Source organism: Budorcas taxicolor, chromosome 5 (genome assembly GCF_023091745.1).
Source record: "Budorcas taxicolor isolate Tak-1 chromosome 5, Takin1.1, whole genome shotgun sequence".
Lineage (NCBI taxonomy): Eukaryota > Metazoa > Chordata > Mammalia > Artiodactyla > Bovidae > Budorcas > Budorcas taxicolor.
Window position 1 is genome coordinate 102685788 of NC_068914.1, and position 17081 is coordinate 102702868.

Genomic DNA, 17081 nt, shown 5'->3' on the forward strand with positions numbered 1-17081 from the left:
CCAATCCCTCCCAGCATCAGAGACTTTTCCAAGGAGTCACCTCTTTGCATGAGGTGGCCAAAGTACTGTAGTTTCAGCTTTAGCATAATTCCTTCCAAAGAAATCCCAGGGCTGATCTCCTTCAGAATGGACTGGTTGGATCTCCTTGCAGTCCAAGGGACTCTCAAGAGTCTTCTCCAAAACCACAGTTCAAAAGCATCAATTCTTCGGCGCTCAGCCTTCTTCACAGTCCAACTCTCACATGCATAGGATGCAGTGTAAAATGTCTTTGAGAAGGATAAAGTCATGAAATTATAGGTATAAAGCAATGAAATAATTAGAAGCTGTAGTTAAATATTTAGAAGATTTTCATTTTCCTCTGATTGATGACAACTGGATTCTTTTGAGAGAAATGTAATCCTCTTTATGGAGTTATTGAAAGCTTGCTTCACTTGCTTACTCCTCAGGGTGTAGTTGAAGGGGATCAACAAAGGGGCCACAGCAGTGGTGGGCACTGAGACACCTTTATTTATGGCCATCTCTTCTTTTGCCGAGGGTTTGACATAGATGACGATACAGCTTCCATAGGTGATGGAAACTACAATCATGTGGGATGAGCAGGTAGAAAAGGCCTTTTTCCTGGGCTGGATTGAGGGAAACCTCAGAATTGTCCTAATGATGTATGTGTAGGACAGAAATACACACACTAGGGTGGTAATGAGGGCAAATACAGCCACAAGGATAACCATTTGTTCTATTACCTATGTATCTGAGCATGAGATCTTTAGGAAGGGACCTGCATTGCATCTAAAATGATCGATGGCATTGGAATCATGGAATTCCAGCTGGAGACCCAAGCTAAGGGTGGGACAATGATCATCAAACCTGAAACCCAACAGCTGAGGATTAAGAAGGTGCAGACTCTATTGTTCATGATGGTCATGTAATGTGGGGGTTTACAGATGGCCACATAGTGGTCATAGTACACTAGTACATAGTACATAGGCTGCCAGCAGAAAAAATTCTGTTGCTCCAACCAGAATAATAAAAACATTTGACTTGTTCAAGCATTGTAGGTGATGGTATTGTCCCCAGCTGATATACTGTACAGAAACCTAGGAATACAGACAGTGGTAAATGAGACTTCCAAGAAGGAAAAATTTCTGAGGAAGAAGTACATAGGAGTTTTAAGATGGGAGTCTACCAGTGTGAGAGTGATAATCATCAAGTTCCCTGTTACACTCAAGAGGCAAGTGAGAAATAGAAAGATGAAAAGCAGGATTTGCAGTTGTGGGTCATTTGTCAGTCCCAGAAGGGTGAAAGTTGTTATTGCTGTGTGTTTTTTAACCACTGAGTTTTGAAATCTATCCAATTGACAAGTGAAAATCAAAGAGATTTTATGAGGAGGTTGGTATATGAATTCTGTAGCAAAACACTTTGCAGTTACAGCCAAAAACAAGTCTATATTTACTTATCCCATCACATCAGTCTACATTTCTTTATGCCTTCACATTGGTCTACATTTAGTTAGCCCTTCACATTATAATTAGGATCATCACTGTTCTGATGGTCTTTCTGAATTTACAAGTGTGAGAGTGGATTATTCCTTTAGGATTTATGTTATTATCAAACCAACTTTTTCTCAGATCATTGCCCCTCAAAATTTACAAATGTTTTGTTAATTCATGACATGGACTAAATTTACAAAAAGGTAGGGAAAAATGATGATACTACTTTAAAAAAAAATTTTTTTTTTGTCTTTTATTTTTACTTTATTTTACTTTACAATACTGTATGGTTTTGCCATACATTGACATGAATCCCCATGGGTGTACATGCGTTCCCAAACATGAACCCCCCTCCCACCTCCCTCTCCATAACATCTCTCTGGGTCAAGGATGATACTACTTCATGTGTATTTAACCTTTTTTTATCCAAGACAAACCTTGGATATGGGAATATCCAGACAATGAAGATGAATTCTCTTCAACTGTTAGTTTCCATGGATTCTTTAAAGAGTAAGATGTGTTTCTCCTGGAAAACAAAGAAGAAAAATGACAAAACACAAGCCTGGATCATGACACTTTGCTCTGTCCATTTATTCTTTTCTACTTGTTTTCCTATTCTTAATTCATAGTTGGTTTCAAGCACTACTATTTTATCTGTTGGATAAGGAAATGGCAGCTCACTTGAGCATTCTTTCCTGGAGAATCCCATGGACAGAGGAGTCTGCTGGGCTACTGTCCTTGGGGTCGCAAAGAGTTGGACATGACAGCGCGACTGAACACTCATTTTATCTGTAGTGTGAAGAAAGATTGTGTTATTTGCAAAAGAAATATGCTCATGTGCATTCATGTTAGTTTTCAGATAATTGGCTGTGGCTCCTGAAGCTCTGAAGTGACAGCTTTTTAAATATCATCAAAATTATTCTTCCATGCTCTGCCTGTTTTCAATGCCTTTGACAAGATATTAGTGTCTTGTCTTCTCACCTCATCCCTGCTCAGTTTATGCTTTAAGCTTCTTCAACATGACCTTCAATTCCAGTGACCCCTTGCTCTTCTAACACCTATAAAACTTTTATTACATTTGAAATCAATGGTGCAGTTTTGTAGCTGTTTTACCTGGAGTCAAATGTTCTTTAATTAAATTTCAGTCATTTTTCACATGTCAAAATACTAACCAATATATGATCATGGGCAAGCAACTGGGGACCCAGTTAGTCATTTTTCAAAGAGATCCCATACCATCATTCTGATTTTTTTAAGTTTGAATCTTTTTTCACACAAACATGAGTTAGAGCAAACTCTGAGAGATAGTGAAAGACAGGAAAGCCTGGTGTGCTATAGTTCATGGGGTCGCAAATATTCGGACATGACCTATCAACTGAACAGTAACAATTTGGTAGGTAGGTTATGTTTCCAGAATTGGACATGACTTAGTGGCTGAACAACAACAAAGCCTTCTGAATATACACAGATAGACTAGTATCCATAAATATATTTGCACTTAGGACACACACAACTTTTTTGTAAATGCGTTGTTATTTTTAGGGTAGATGACTCCTCTGTGAATTTTAAATTTTTTAAATTGTAGCAAATCTCCAAAAGTGTTCCCAATATATTTATTGAAAAAAATCTGCCTGTAAGTGGACCCACACAGTTCAAAATCTCATTATTCAGGAGTCAACTGAACAATATTAGTGGTATATTAGTGCTGGATTGGTTTCTTTTGTACTGATTCTCTAGTTCAGTTCAGTTCAGTCACTCAGTCGTGTCTGACTTTTTGTGACCCCATGAATCTCAGCACACCAGGCCTCCCTGTCCATCACCAACTGCTGGAGTTCACTCAGACTCACGTCCATCGAGCCAGTGATGCCATCCAGCCATCTCATCCTCTGTCGTCCCCTTCTCCTCCTGCCCCCAATCCCTCCCAGCATTATAGTCTTTTCCAAGGAGTCAACTCTTTGTATGAGGTGGCCAAAGTACTGGAGTTTCAGCTTTAGCATCATTCCTTCCAAAGAAATCCCAGGGCTGATCTCCTTCAGAATGGACTGGTTGGATCTCCTTGCAGTCCAAGGGACCCTCAAAAGTCTTCTCCAACACCATGGGACAAAAGCATCAATTCTTCGGTGCTCAGCCTTCTTCACAGTCCAACTCTCACATCCATACATGACCACAGGAAAAGCCATAGCCTTGACTAGACAGATCTTAGTAGGAAAAGTAATGTCTCTGCTTTTGAATATGCTGTCTAAGTTAGTCATAACTTTTCTCCCAAAGAGTAAGCATCTTTTAATGTCATGGCTGTAGTCACCATCTGCAGTGATTTTGGAGCCCCCCAAAATAAAGCCTGACACAGTTTCCACTGTTTCCCCATCTATTTCCGATGAAGTGATGGGACCGGATGCCATGATCTTCATTTTCTGAATGTTGAGCTTTAAGCCAACTTTTTCACTCTCCTCTTTCACTTTCATCAAGAGGCTTTTTAGTTCCTCTTCACTTTCTGCCATAAGGGTGGTGTCATCTGCATATCTGAGGTTACTGATATATCTCCCGGCAATCTTGATTCCAGCTTGTGCTTCTTCCAGTCCAGCGTTTCTCATGATGTACTCTGCATAGAAGTTAAATAAGCCAGTTGACAATATACAGCCTTGACGTACTCCTTTTCCTATTTGGAACTAGTCTGTTGTTCCATGTCCAGTTCTAACTGCTGCTCCCTGACCTGCATACAGATTTCTCAAGAGGCAGGTTAGGTGATCTGGTATTCCCATCTCTCTCAGAATTTTTCATAGTTTATCGTGATTCACACAGTCAAAGGCTTTGACATAGTCAATAAAGCAGAAATAGATGTTTTTCTGGAACTCTCTTGCTTTTTCCATGATCCAGCAGATGTTGGCAATTTGATCTCTGGTTTCTCTGCCTTTTCTAAAACCAGCTTGAACATCAGGAAGTTCACGGTTCACGTATTGCTGAAGCCTGGCTTGGAGAGTTTTGAGCATTGCTTTGCTAGTACGTGAGATGAGTCCAATTGTGCAGTAGTTTGAGCATTCTTTGGCATTACCTTTCTTTGAGACTGGAATGAAAACTGACCTTCTCCAGTCCTGTGGCCACTGCTGAGTTTTCCAAATTTGCTGGTATATTGAGTGCAGCACTTTCATAGCATCATCTTTCAGGATTTGAAATAGCTCAACTGGAATGCCATCACCTCCACTAGCTTTGTTCCTAGTGATGCTTTCTAAGGCCCACTTGACTTCACATTCCAGGATGTCTGGCTCTAGGTGAGTGATCACACCATCGTGATTATCTGGGTCGTGAAGATCTTTTTATTACAGTTCTTCTGTGTATTCTTGCCACCTCTTGTTTATATCATCTGGTTCTGTTAGGTCCATACCATTTTTGTCCTTTATCGAGCCCATCTTTGCATGAAATATTCCCTTGGTATCTCTAACTTTCTTGAAGAGATCTGTAGTCTTTCCCATTCTGTTCTTTTCCTGTACTTCTTTGCACTGATCGCTGAAGAAGGCTTTCTTATCTCTTCTTTCTATTCTCTGGAACTCTGCATTCGGATGCTTATATCTTTCCTTTTCTCCTTGGCTTTTCACCTCTCTTCTTTTCACAGGTAATTGTAAGGGTTCCCCAGACAGCCATTTTGCTTTTTTGCATTTCTTTTCCGTGGGAATGGTCTTGATCTCTGTCTCTTGTACAATGTCACGAACCTCATTCCATAGTTCATTAGGCACTCTATCTATCAGATCTAGGCCCTTAAATCTATTTCTCACTTCCACTGTATAATCATAAGGGATTTGATTGAGGTCATACCTGAATGGTCTAGCAGTTTCCCCTACTTTCTTCAATTTAAGTCTGAATTTGGCAATAAGGAGTTCATGATCTGAGCCACAGTCAGCTCCTGGTCTTGTTGACTGTATAGAGCTTCTCCATCTTTGGCTGAAAAGAATATAATCAATCTGATTTCAGTGTTGACCATCTGGTGATGTCCATGTGTAGAGTCTTCTCTTGTGTTGTTGGAAGAGGGTGTTTGCTATGACCAGTGCGTTTTCTTGGCAAAACTCTATTAGTCTTTGCCCTGCTTCATTCTGCATTCCAAGGCCAAATTTGCCTGTTACTCCAGGTGTTTCTTGACTTCCTACTTTTGGATTCCAGTCCCCTCTAATGAAAAGGACATCTTTTTTGGGTGTTAGTTCTAAAAGGTCTTGTAGGTCTTCATAAAACCATTCAACTTCAGCTTCTTCAGCATTACTGGTTAGGGCATAGACTTGGATTCATAGACTGATTCTCTATTAGAAGCCAAATATAGAAAGGATTTTCTATTACCCCTGGGAGGTGGGAGTACTGTTGAGTTTTTAAAATATAGTAAAATCTCAAGAGTTTGGAATCAGACACACTCGAAAAAGAACTCTGACTTATATAGAGATCATAACGATATTCAGTAAATTATCAACTTCATAGTTATTATTAAACTGTTACTCATACTGCAAAATAGTTTCCTGCTCCATTTTCACAGCCACTGATCTCATTGTCTCAAGAACCGACTATGACTAAATCACAGTTATACAGTTAATATTGTTTCTCTTACTAGAGAAGCAATATTATTTGGAAAGGAGAACAAAATGTTAATTCTAATTGTCTTCAGTTCAGTTCAGTCCAACTCAGTAGTGTCCAACTTTTTGCGACCCTATGGACTGCAGCACTCCAGGCTTCTCTGTCCATCACCAACTCCTGGAGCTTGTTCAAACTCATGTTCATTGAGTTGGTGATGCCATCCAAACATCTCATCTTCATCACCCCCTTCTCCTCCTGACTTCAGTCTTTCCCAACATCAGGGTTTTTTCCAGTGAGTCAGTTCTTCACATCAGGTGGCCAAAGTATTGGAGCTTCAGCTTCAACATGTTCTTCCAATGAATATTTAGGACTCATTTCCTTGAGGCTTGACTGTTTTGATCTCCTTGCAGATCAAGGGACTCTCAGGAGTCTTTTCCAACACCATAGTTCAAAAGCATCAATTCTTTGGTGTTCAGCTTTCTTTATGGTCCAACTCTCACATCCATACATGACTAGTGGAAAAACCATTGCTTTGACTATCTAGACCTTTGTTGAAAAAGTAATTTCTCTGTTTTTTAATATGTTGTCTAGGTTTGGCTAGCTTTTCTTCCAAAGAACGATCATCTTTTAATTTCATGGCTCTAGTTACCATCTGGAGTGATTTTGGAGCCCCCTCTCCAATAAATATCTCACTGTTTCCATTGTTTCCCCATCTATTTGCCATGAAGCGATGGGACCAGATGCCATGGTCTTTGTTTTTTGAATGTTGAGTTTTAAGACAGTTTTCCACTGATTGTCTCAATGGCAAAATTTACCTAATATTTGACCTGTAGTTTGTTTTTTAATTTTTCCTATTTTCTAAGACGAATCTTTATCCAAACTTTAAATTTAATAAACTTTTGTTCTTCTTCCTCTTCAGAAATACAATATTGCTTTTAATCATCTTTTCCATCTTCATATTCTATTAAATAAGTGTGAATATATCTTCTCATTTTTCAGAAGACAAGAATCTTGTCATTCTCCTAATTTATACTGGTCTTATCCTTTCATAAACCTTCCCACCAATGAAAGGGCAAAGGTGATGTTTGTCTTAATGGCCTCTTTTCTCCAAGCTCACCACCTAAAAGCCCAGCCTCTCTCTGCCTGACTTCTCAAGGTGTACTTGACTGTGTATTGATGGTATTGTAAGGTAAGCCTTGACTGTTGACTTTTCTTTCCATATATGCAGGTGCCTGACTTATGCTTTGACAGTCAGGGCATCCACTTCAAATAAGGCTTCAATAAACACATTTCCAGTCACCAGACTAGGTAAAGATCCAGGCCAACGTTACCCTCCACCCCTCTTGTCAGGCTCCTTTGTTCTAGAGAGCTTGAAAGTGAAGTGAAAGTGTTAGTTGCTCAATCTTGTCCAACTCTTTGTGACCCCATGGACTGTAGCCTGCCAGGCTCCTCTGTCCATGGGATTCTCCAGGAAAGAATTCAGGAGTGGGTAGCCATTCCCTTCTCCAGGGCATCTTCCCCACCCAGGGATTGAACCTGGGTCTCCTGGATTGCAGGCAGTTTCTTTACTGTCTGAATAGCTGATCATTTGGTTCTCTTTTTTTTTTCTCTCTTCCCAGACTTTAAAATTCCTCACCTGTGTCTTAAGTTCACCATTAAAGAGTAAGCCCTTGAGACTCTAGTTCTGATCTTGGACCCCAATAGAAGAAGAATACCTAGTCTCCTCTCTCCCTTTTCTATTTCTCTTCCCATCACCTCAGTGTGTGGCAGCAAGTGTGTCACATGCTTTCCAGGATCTGTAAGAAATACATATTTTTAAAGTTTTCTGATGGTTATGGCTAAAGGGAGTCTTGTAATCATAAGAGCCACAGGTCGAGTCTCATCCATAGGCTGAGATCTGTGCAAACCATGCCTGGACTCCTACACTCTGAAATTCTCCTGAACTTACTCTTCTTATATAATGAAGCAACACCAAACTTTTCTGTCACCCCTGCCTCCCACTGAAGCATGTCCACTTAATTCTATGTCATCAGTTGCTTCCACCTGGCTATTGAGAAATCTGAGACAGCCTATTTTAAATAGGAATATTCCATCCAGGGTCTACTATATGTCAAGCACAGAGCTAGGTTCTGTATTATAAACCTCATTCAACTTATGCTAGAATTCTCACTGTAGCTATTTATTAATGTGCTACCCTCTTCTTCCATGAAAATTTGCATTTAACTACATTATTTAAGGTGTGTTACTCTGAATAGGATTCATCAAGGAGGTTCGCAATATAGATTTCTCTTCTCAGAGAGACCTAAAATTTTTAACCAGGTAGTGGGGTGGAGAGGTTAGGTGCCCATGAAAAAAATAAAAATTAGACTATTTTGGTATGATGATCAAGAGTTTTATATGCATATTAATGCTTGAGGTACACCCATACAACTAAGGAAGTGTGTTGCCTTACTTGGACATCATCACTTACATCTACACTTCCCTTCCAATCAGGCTGCCCTTGATATCACATGCAATCACTTATTATATCTATATACATTATAATTTCAGATACACATGAAAGAGGAGAAGGCAGCTTCTTCCCCTGTATTATGAGTTTTATTTTGTTGATATTATCTGTGACAATTATATATATTCTTCAGCAAAAAGAAAAAGGTCTATTTCTGTTCAGGGAGCAATAACTGGTATTAATTATTTATAATGACAGGAAAATTTGTCACATCTGAAAACAGTCTCTGGGTTCCTGCTGTTTCTCCATCATTGAATTAAATAGTCTCTCCCTGGAGACATCGATTAGTTGGTTAAATGTACAATTTTTCACTCCATTGGTTTTAAAATATTTCCCACAATTGACATGAACCTCTGCATCTGGAAAAACTAAGTCCTCTCTTCCTTTGGACATGTGCCTTATAAAATCCCTTGAGGTACATATGGCAAGGCCAACCTTAAATGAATCATCACAGGAAAATGGACATTCATGCAGAGAACCTAATGAAAAACTCTGAAAAGGGAAATGTACAGATCTGGCGCAACTAAGATGAAGACACTAACAAAGCTAATGTCCAACATCATTTAGTGACAGCCTAGCAATTAAATTAAGAGTTTTCAAAACATCGACATGTAATGGAGACTGTTTCCTTTGGTGACCCTTCCACCCCCTAAAGGAGTAGTCTCTTTTCGAGCCTCTCATACCAATCAATAGCTTGTACAAGGAGAGAAAAAGAATGTTCTTTGTTTTCAAACTCTGTGAGATTTTTCCTATCTCTTCAGTCCATTTTTGCTATGTGATTCCTATTTTGCCTTTGTTAGGTAAGATCAATTTATTCACAGTTTCTCTTTTAAGCAAATAAGACAGCATACTAATAGTTCATGGTGCCTTATTCTTTGACTTGTCCTTGATTGTGGTTTCTCTAAGAATTAATTTTCTCTTAACTACTTCAAGATGGCAAAAAGGCCATACATAATAAGTAGAATAAGCTGTGAAATAACTAAAATCTGTTATCCCTGAGGTCGTCTTTTTCTAATACTTCTCCTTCTGAACGCACACCACGCCAAAATTGTTAGTGAAATACTCTCCTTAACCTTGTTTTATCCTCTGCAGTGCCTCATAAACAGCAAAAAGCTTATCTCTTTGCTGAGTCATCAAATTACTGTCTGTTGAGTAAGTTAGATATTTAGGGCTTCCCAGGTGGCTCTCTTGCCTGGAAAATCCCATGGACGGAGGAGCCTGGTGGGCTGCAGTCCATGGGGTCGCTATGGGTCGGGCATGACTGAGCGACTTCACTTTCACTTTTCACTTTCATGCATTGGAGAAGGAAATGGCAACCCACTCCAGTATTCTTGCCTGGAGAATCCCAGGGATGGGGGAGCATGGTGGGCTGCAGTCTATGGGGTCGCACAGAGTCGGACACGACTGAAGCAACTTAGCAGCAGCAGCAGGAGCAGCAGCAGCAGGTGGCTCTAGCGGTAAGCAACATGCCTGCCAGTTCAGGAGACATAAGAGACTAGGGTTTGATCCCTGGGTTGGAAAGATCCCCTGTAGAAGGGCATGGCAACCCACTCCAGTATTCTTGCCTGGAGAATCTCCAAGAACAGAAGAGCCTGGCAGACTACAGTCCATAGGGTCACCTAGAGTCTGACACAACTGAAGCGACTTAGCCTGCATGAAATAGACCCTGAGGAAAAATTAAAATATTTCTGCTTTAATTTTTCATCATAAAATAAGTCTAGAATTTAGATTAACAATTTAGAAAACGTTGACATTTTAAGCAGTGTAATATTCTTTTGGGGTATAAATTCCAGGGATTTGAAAGGAGTTTTTCTGTGTATTCTTGAATTAAACTGCATGGGTGCCAACTTCTCAGTGTAAAAATATAGCCCTGGTTATGACCTGAATTTTACAAAGTACTGTTGGATAATTCATACTATGTCTATTACAAGTTTCCATATTACAAACTGAAACAAGTTTAAGTACATCATACAAGAAAATAACAACACGTATTTCTTTCTCTTATCTCTCAAAAGAGACAATAGTTCTCCTAGCTTCCTTATGGTACTTATTCATTTGACAATTTTTCCTGGCTTCATCTGGCACCTCCTTACTGTGTTTGCCTGTGTGTGATAAAGGAGATGCACCTCTGCACTGGTCTCACAGGATCTTTCAGTTCAGTTCAGTTCAGTCACTCAGTCACATCTGAGTCTTTTGACCCCATGGACTGCAGCATGCCAGGCCTCCCTGTCCATCACCAACTCCCGGAGTTTACTCAAATTCGTGTCCATTGACTTGGTGATGCCATATAACCATCTCATCCTCTGTCGTCCCCTTCTCCTCCTACCTTCAATCTTTCCCAGCATCAAGGTCTTTTCCAGTGAGTCAGTTCTTCCCATCAGGTGGCCAAAGTATTGGAATTTCAGCTTCAACATCAGTCCTTCCAATGAACATTCAGGACTGATCTTTAGGATGGACTGGTTGGAACTCCTTGCAGTCCAAGGGACTCTCAAGAGTCTTCTCCAACACCACAGTTCAAAAGCATCAATTCTTCAGCATTCAGCTTTCTTTATAGGCCAACTCTCACATCCAACATGACTACTGGAAAAATCATAGCCTTGACTAGATGAACCTTTGTCAGCAAAGTAATGTCTCTGCTTTTTAACATAATGTCTAGGTTGGTCATACTTACTTACTTACTGACGTACATACTTACTTCTTTTCTTCCAAGGAGTAAGCATCTTTTTATTTCATGCCTGCAGTCACCATCTGCAATGATTTTGGATCCCAAGAAAATAAAGTCTGCCACTGTTTTGCCACGAAGTGATGGAACCAGATGCCATGATCTTAGTTTTCTGAATGTTGAGCTTTAAGCCAACTTTTTCAGTCTCCTCTTTCACTTTCATCAAGAGGCTCTTTAGTTTTTCTTCACTTTCTGCCATAAGGGTGGTGTCATCTGCATATCTGAGGTTATTGATATTTCTCCTGGCAATCTTGATTCCAGCTTGTGTTTCTTCCAGCCCCGTGTTTCTCATGATGTACTCTGCTTATAAGTTAAATAAGCCGGGTGACAATATACAGCCTTGACGTACTCCTTTTCCTATTTGGAACCAGTCTGTTGTTCCATGTCCAGTTCTAATTGTTTCTCCCTGACCTGAATACAGATTTCTCAAGAGGCAGATCAGGCGGTCTGGTATTCCCATTTCTTTCAGAATTTTCCACAGTATATTGTGGCCCACACAGTCAAAGGCTTTGGCATAGTCAATAAAGCAGAAATAGACATTTCTCTGGAACTCTCTTGCTTTTTTGATGATCCAGTGGATGTTGGCAATTTGAGCTCTGGTTCCTCTGCCTTTTCTAAAACCAGCTTGAACATCTGGAAGTTCACGGTTCACCTATTGATGAAGGCTGACTTGGAGAATTTTGAGCATTACTTTACTAGCATGTGCGATGAGTGCAATTGTGTGGTAGTTTGAGCATTCTTTGGCATTGCCTTTCTTTGGGATTGGAATGAAAACTGACCTTTTCCAGTCCTGTGGCCACTGCTGAGTTTTCCAAATTTGCTGGCATATGAATGCAGCACTTTCACATCATCATCTTTCAGAACTTGAAACAGCTCAATGGGAATTCCATTACCTCCACTAGCTTTGTTCATAGTGATGGTTTCTAAGGCCCAGTTGATTTCACATTCCAGGATGTCTGGCTCTAGGTGAGTGATCACACCATCATGATCATCTGGGTCATGAAGATCTTTTTTGTACAGTTCTTCTGAGTATTCTCACCACCTCTTCTTAATATCTTCTGCTTGTGTTAGGTCCCTACCATTTCTGTCTTTTATTGAGCCCATCTTTGCATGAAATGTTCCCTTGGTATCTCTGATTTTCTTGAAAAGATCTCAAGTCTTTCCCATTCTGTTCTTTTCCTCTATTTCCTTGCACTGATCACTGAGAAAGCCTTTCTTCTATCTCTCCTTGCTATTCTTTGGAACTCTGCATTCAAATGGGTATATCTTTCCTTGTCTCCTTTGCTTTTGGCCTCTCTTCTTTTCACAGCTATTTGTAAGGCCTCCTCAGACAGACATTTTTTCCTAAATTTTCTTTCTAGTCATCTTTGGGGAGTCTTCAATACTGGATTTTCTGTTTTCATATCAGGTAGAGACTCTCTTTAGAGACTCACTTAATTTAAACGTTGGAAACACTTTCCGTTGGACTCTGTCATGAGGGAAGAGGACCTGAAGTAAGGAGGAGAACAAAAGGAATTCCTTTGGGATCTGGAAGAACTATGACGTTTCTAAGCAGAAATTTGACTTTCCTACTCCAACATTAAGGATATTTACAGTCTTCTGCTCAGTCTTCTAGAGGTGCCCTGGGATCATCTGAATGAATAAAGTAAATAATCCTCAGTAACCTAGGTTCTGACATCACTAATTAACCTGTTTTTTTTTTTCACTTAATGAACTTTGGCAAAGCAAGAAAAACAGGCGACAGCAGGGACACTGTTTTATGAGAGGGTAGATGGAAGAACAGCATCACACAGAGGACAGGTTCCCATTTTACTAACAGAAAAACAAACAAACAGATTTAATCCCCTACTACATTTCCTAAAAATATGAGTTTTTAATAATTAACCTATTTTGCTTTCATTTGGGATTTTCCATAACATCTATGAACTTCATGATCAATCTAAACTAATCTAGCTTTATTTATTATTAGGATTTATGTTATTGGAGACTATATTTTAGGATTTGGCTATTATCATGTCAAGAACTATTCAAATTTTTGGTCTAGGACATAGAAGAGGTTAAAACAGTGCATTTGATCAAAATTTATAAAAGTTATGATTTTATATGTAGAACTTCACGTGAGAATGAATCATACTGAGAAAGTACTATTATGTAACTACACATAGATTTAGTTCTGGGTATTTTATTATTTTATGTTTATCCCCTTTACTTTTCTTTTCTTTTTTTTTTACTAATGTATGTATGTGATATATATGTGATAAACCAGTATTTTTGCAAATAGTAAAGGTCATGATCTTAATAAATATATCTTATAACAAGTTATATTTTTGCTCTAAGACTTTTCAAAAGCATATAATCATATTAGGAATAAATTATGGTTTGTTTATATGGATTTACCAATGGAATTTACCTTACCATAGAGTTGTATTATTGTATAGCTTTAAAATGAAACTTTTATTTTTAAATGAACTCTATTTTGCATGAAAAACAGTGTATAGTCATTCAGATATCCATACTACTGGTCAAGAAATAGAACAATTCCTGTACCTTAGAAACCTCCTGTTTGTCCTCTGTAATCACATCCTTCTCAACTGCTGACTGATGAAGTAATGAAACACTTAGTTACTGTTTGCACTTTTCTTCAACCTGCTCTGTGCTGGAGGAGGCTGACCTGTGAGGACCAGGGACAAGCTCCTTTTTCCAGTGGACTTGACTTTCTTTAACCATTGAGAGCCCCTTGTAATATCATTGTCAAGTCTTATATCAAGATTATAGTTTTCATTTTTTTAAATTTGTACATACTCTTTTAACTATGCCTGGAAATCTGTGTAGAACTAGCTATTAATTCTTTCATATATATTTGCTAAATACTTTGTGGAAACCATTAGATTCTGGATTTTTTAATGACTTGTAATAACTATACAAGTATTCAGATATTATATTTTTTTCTGTACCAGTTATAATATATTTTATAGAACAACACTATTTTTAAACTTACTGGCAAAATTATAACTATCCTTCTTTTATGTCTATATTTATGTGCAGTTATGTGCTCTCTATTTCCCAATACAATGCTTTGATTTCTTCTAAATCACTCAAAAATGATTTAATTATCTCAGTAATCCACTTATTTTCTTTTGCCTTGCAGCCTTTCATTTTCTGCTTATTATTTTGTTTTTCTGTTTTTTCTATAATATCTGCTTTATTACTACTTTTTTCTTTGCAGTTTAGTTAGGTTTAATATCTTGCCTATCTCGTTTGTATTAATGCATAGATAATTGGCTTCAAGATTGCATTAACTTTTTTTTCTAATGGGATTTGGACTCCGAATATGCTGCTAGTCATCACTTTTTCTGTGTCTTACAAATTTGATACTTCATAGCTTTATATGACAGAGGAGCTTGGCAGGCTACAGACCATGGGGTCAGTAAACAGTTGGACAGCAATCATTTCCTTTGTCTCTAGTTCTTCCATTGTTTGTTGTTGTTTAGTCACTAAGTGGTGTCCAACTCTTTTTGACTCCATGAACTGTAACCCTTCAGGCTCCTCTGTCCATAGGATTTCCCAGGCAAGAATACTGGAGTGGGTCTCCATTTCCCTCTCCAGGGAATTGTCCAGGCCCAGGGATCAAATGTGTGTCTCTTGAGTCTCCTGTATTGGCAGGTGGATTCTTTCCACTGCGCCACCTGGAAAGCCCATGGGATGTGCATAGGTTGCTAATGCTGGCAGTTTCAGACTTGCATGTGTAAAGGATGGTTTGCAAGAGCAATCTCCATATCTGGTGTCATCACTAGGATAATTATCTCAGGTAATTTTCATAGTGAAGATGGTGCTTTTCCTGTTTTCATGTTTCTCTTGTTAACATTGTTTGACACATAAAATTTGATATTTGCTTGTATATCAGATATTCCTATATTCCATAAATTAGTTCTAAGTTTTTTTTAAAGAAAAAATTAAGGCTGTGGATATATATATATATATATATATATATATATATATATATATATATATGTGTGTGTGTGTGTGTGTGTGTGTGTGTATTCTTATATATTAATGTAAATAAATAAAAACATATACAGGTAAATATATATATACAATGTAAGTACATATGTATATTGTTTGGTTTCTAAGTCGTATTTGACTCTTTGTGATATCATGGACACACCATGAAGCACACCAGGCTTCCTTGTCCTGTGCTGTCTCAGCGAGTTTACTCAAACTCATGTCATTGGGACAGTGATGCCTTTTAAGCTTCTCATCCTTTGTCTCCCCCTTCTCCTGCCCTCAATTTTTCCCAGCATCAGGATCTTTTCCAAAGGGATGGCTCTTCTCATCAGGTGGCTAAATTATTGGAGCTTCAGCTTTAGCACTAGTCCTTCCAAAGAATTTTCACAGTTGATTTCCTTTAAGATTAACTAGGTTGATATCCTTGCTGTCCAAGGGACTCTCAGGAATCTCTCCAGCACCACAGTTCAAAAGCATACATTCTTTGGTACTCAGCCTTCTTTATGGTCCAACTCTCACATCCACACATGACTGCTGGAAAAACCATAGTTTTGACTATACAGACCTTTGTTGGCAAACTGATGTCTCTGCTTTTTAATACATAGTTTTGACTATATAGACCTTTGTTGGCAAACTGATGTCTCTGCTTTTTAATACTGTCTAGGTTTGTTGTAGCTTTTCTTCCAAGAAGTAAATATCTTTTAATTTTGTGGCCTCAGTCATCATCCACATTGTTTAGGTACATTATTGAGTTAATACACTTATATGATCCTTTTATACATTTATAGCTAAAAATACTAATGCCATATGCTGTTTGAATAAATTAGGTTCTGATAAATATCATCACAATTAATACTATTGAAAGTACCTACATTAATATAAGACTAACTTCAGCCATTTCATTATGTTATATCATAGGGAAATGCTATAGATCATTCCATAATGTGTTTATATATATATATATCTATGGAGAATTGTATTATAAGAATATTGGATCCAAAACAGAATAGACAATTATAGTTCTAAGAAGTGATAAAAGATAGAATACAGAGAGGTAAAACAATCAATTATTTATTGTTTCTCTGGTAAAAATTACTGTGTGTTTCAGTTATAAATTTTGGTGAAATCAATATTTTGGACAAACTGATCCACTGGAGAAGGGAATGGCAAACCACTTCAGTATTCTTGCCTTGAGGACCCCATGAACAGTATGAAAAAGCAAAATGATAGGACACTGAAAGATGAACTCCCCAGGTCGGTAGGTGCTCAATATGCTACTGGAGATCAGTGGAGAAGTAACTCCAGAAAGAATGAAGGGATGGAGCCAAAGCAAAAACAATACCCAGTTGTGGATGTGACTGGTGATAGAAGCAAGGTCCAATGCTGTAAAGAGCAATATTGCATAGGAACCTGGAATGTTAGGTCCATGAATCAAAGCAAATTGGAAGTGGTCAAACAGTAGATGGCAAGAGTGAACGTCGCCATTCTAGGAATCAGCGAAGTAAAATGGACTGGAATGGGTGAATTTAACTCAGATGACCATTACATCTACTACTGTGGACAGGAATCCCTTAGAAGAAATGGAGTAGACATCATGGTCAACAAAAGAGCCCGAAATGCAGTACTTGGATGCAATCTCAAAAATGACAGACTGATCTCTGTTCATTTCCAAGGCAAACCATTCAATATCATGTAATCCAAGTCTATGCCCCAACCAGTAATGCTGAAGAAGCTGAAGTTGGACAGTTCTATAGAGACCTACAAGACCTTTTAGAACTAGCACCCAAAAAAGACGTCCTTTTCATTATAG

At 38.5% G+C, this 17081-nt stretch overlaps 1 pseudogene; it reads right to left on the reverse strand.

Annotated features, from left to right (window-relative positions):
- Positions 1–329: 329 nt before the first annotated feature.
- Positions 330–13993, reverse strand: LOC128048157 (olfactory receptor 6C2-like; annotated as a pseudogene).
- Positions 13994–17081: the final 3088 nt, after the last annotated feature.